General features: G+C 49.0%; 1 long non-coding RNA gene across 1 annotated transcript in view; it reads right to left on the bottom strand.

Annotated features, from left to right (window-relative positions):
- LOC102250571 overlaps positions 1–3,251 on the bottom strand; it is a 13,475-nt gene extending 10,224 nt beyond the window's left edge. The window contains exon 1 of the long non-coding RNA XR_313019.2: positions 3,092–3,251. This is a non-coding gene — a long non-coding RNA (uncharacterized LOC102250571). The remainder of the gene's footprint in view (positions 1–3,091) is intronic.
- Positions 3,252–3,394: the final 143 nt, after the last annotated feature.

Raw genomic sequence — 3,394 nt, forward strand, 5'->3', positions numbered from 1 at the left:
GCTGTTTTCAGGCTGGCCACAGCCCCTTCAGGGTGGGGGTCCCCACTGGGGTGCCTGGCCAGCCTGGGTGAGGGGCTGATGGCCATTTTCAGGCTGGCCATGGCACCGGCCTGGAAGCAGATATCTGGGATTTATTTATCTTCTATAATTGAAACTTTGTAGCCTTGAGCGGAGCTCAGGCCCAGCCAGGGAAGGCAGGAAGCTTGGCTTCCTCCATTGCCAGGGGCAACCTAAGCCTCCTGCTTGCTCCAGCTCCGTGGCCGCCGCCATCTTAGTTGGGTTAATTTGCATATTTGCTCCTGATTGGCTGGTGAGCGTGGCTTGTGGGGGTAGCGGAGTTACGGTCAATTTGCATGTTTCTCTTTTATTAGATTAGATGGGTGTGTTCCATGGACTGTGAGTGGGTTCAATATGCCTTGCCTCAAGTTGCATTCAAACCAATTCTTATGCAGCTAGGGGCCATTGATCAACCCAGACGGGTATCCGCAAGCCAGGTAATTTTAGCTGCTGTACGCTGGGTTGGAGAGACAATCAAGACCCCTATTGAAAATTCTGGTAATCTAATCCATGCCTCCCCTTTTGAGTGGACATTGGGAGAGATAAATGCTTCCCTTGCTGATTCTTTCCTAGCCCTGTTAGGGGGTGAAATCCTTGAATAAGCATTTAAGATGTCACAATGGAACTGGGACTTGTTATTAAAACTCCCATCTGCTCTAGTATAACTTGACCCCATAGGTTAACAGGCAAATGTTGCAATACATAAGGCTAAAAATAGCCTGTATTTCTGTCTGGATCTTCCCATTGAAGGAGTTGAGCACTCTGCAAAGGCTGAGTAACATGTTCTACTCCTTGCAATTCAGAAGCCGTGGGGTTTAAAGCCCAGGCCTGCAGCCAATGTCTGGACGCAGTGACTGACACATCAGCTCCAGTATCTATAACCCCTTTAAAAGATTTCCCATTAACCCTTAGTTCTAACTCAGGCCAGCCCTGCTTAACTAATCTTGCCCAGTATACCGCTTCGCTGGACCCAAAGCCCTCTGTACCACGGGGGTGACCGGTTGAGGGCCGCCCTTCTGGGTAGTAGGGCAGAAGGAGAATTTGTGCTATTTCTGTTTCTGGTAAGACCTGAACTATAGTATTAATTGTTTGTGCCATTACTTTAATTTCTCCAGTATAGTCCTGATCTATCACCCCGGGCAGACTTGAAACCCTTTCAATGTTAAACTGCTCCTCCCTAAAATTAGTCCCATGACGCCTGCGGGAAGGGGACCATACACTCTGGTGGCAATGGCCTGAGGCCCCATCTCTGGGGTTAGTACACATCGGGAGGTGGGACTGAGGTCCAATCCTGCGCTTCCCGGGGTGGCACGGTAGAGGTTTCGAACGTTGGTTTTGGGACCGAGCCGGCTGTAGTGGGGTTAAGGATAAGGCCCCTACTGTTTGGTGGGGCCGGGGCTGGCCCCGCTTGAAGTTTCCCTGCCTAGCGGGTATTGGATTACCATCAGCATCAGTCTTGGTGTGGCATTTATTTACCCAATGCTTTCCTCTCCTGCATCTTGGACATAGTCTGGACTGCTTGTTTCCACTCCCTGTAGCCCTTTGACTTCTATTTCTAGTATTACAGTCTTTAGCAAAATGCCCTAGTTTGCCAGTTAAAGCATCCCCCTTTCCTTTTCTGCTGACCAGCGAACAACATCTCCTTTAATGTGGCAGCTAATACTGCTCCTTGAACATAGGCTGGTCCAATGTCAGCACACAGATGAAATCATGTCCAGGACCATTCTTCCTGTAGGGACGTAAAGCCTCTTGACACACTCCATTTGCATTTTCAACAGCTAATTGTTTCACGAGTATCATTCCAGCCTCAGGGTCAGCCACAACCCTGCCTACGGCTTAAACAAATGAGCCACAAAATCCTGATATGGCTCCTCAGGGCCTTGCCTAATTTTGCTTATGTCTAAAGACTTTTCCCCTTTTGTTGGCACTTGCCTCCAGGTTTTGGTGACATGTATTTATCTGCTGATAAGCTCGCATGGGGTATACTAACTGAGCCTGCAAAGCCCCATGAGGTCCGGTGCCCATGAGCATATAAATTGCAATGGGTACCCCATGAGCGTGGATTCTGTTAGCCTGCTCTGCACTAAGCTCTGCCCAATTAGATTTCCATAATAAGTAATCTCCAGGTGAGAGACAAGCCTTCGCGACAGTATTCCAGTCACTAGGAGCCATAGCTTCCTCAGATACTGTATCTAGTAACCGCAGCACAAAGGGGGAGGTTGGTCCATACATAGGACAAGAAGTCCTCAACTCCTTCAAAGTCTTAAAAGGTATAGACTGATGGCCACGGAGCATCTGACCTGGATTCTGAGGATCAGGCTTCTCAAATACAGGATATAAACTGAATCCTGAAATATCTTCCCCAGCCTGCCTGGCCTCATACAGAGTCTGCTGGAGTAGAGACAAAGGCACCATTCTTTTTCTGCTTGTTTAGGGGGTAAAAGGAGAGGCTTATGAGCAACAGTGAGCTCCCCAAATGATTGCACCAGACCCCATCATCCCAAACCTGCCGGGGCTGTTCCCTTGCTTCATCCAATCCTCGTTCATATTTGGGAGGAAGCGCATCGTCCGGAGGGCTCTCTCCCACAGGAGTATAGCCCCAGGGACTGGAGGAGGCAGCGGAGGCACCGATGGTACAGGTGGAGTTGGAAGCCTCTGGTAGCCTTCCCCCATCTGTCTTGATTCCCCTGCCATATTCATCCACTCCCTTTCTGGAGTGGGCTCTAGGCAGTCCCCAGTTAGGGACCACAGACTGAAAGCAGAGGCAGCCATTTCCTCTGGACCTTCAGCTATATAATGATCTCTAAGTTGTTTTCCTACCTTCTCCCATGCCTCTATATTTACCTTTCCTTCCTCAGAAAATCATGGGCAGGTTTTACTTATAAAATCCAACAAATCGAAGAGCTGTTGATATCTCACAGAACAGCCCCGTGCTTGGAGCATAGCCTTAAGCATGGATACATATAAATTCTTTTCCTGCGATCCTGAATTTCCCATGTTTTACACCTAGTTATTACTGAACTTCGCTCCTTACCTTCTTTTTTGTTTTCCGCACATGCTTCACTAGAGCGTCCTTTCACCTGACAACTGCAGTTCCCCCGAACTCAGCCCCGTGTTGGGCGCCACATGTTCCGTGCCAGCTCAGCCAAGGGTTCGAAAGCCTGAGTGAGGGCAGCGAAAGATGGAGAAATGACAGACAAAGACAATAAGCTGGCTCTAGGTGGATCTTCCTGTGTCTGGCTGAGGCCACAGAGAGAGATCCAGAGGCAAGCTGAGCCTTTATTTTATAGCCAGAGGTAAACAAGGTAGTGGTCACCATAGTTACAATGTTCTTGTG

Source organism: Myotis brandtii, unplaced genomic scaffold, assembly GCF_000412655.1.
Source record: "Myotis brandtii unplaced genomic scaffold, ASM41265v1 scaffold105, whole genome shotgun sequence".
NCBI lineage: Eukaryota > Metazoa > Chordata > Mammalia > Chiroptera > Vespertilionidae > Myotis > Myotis brandtii.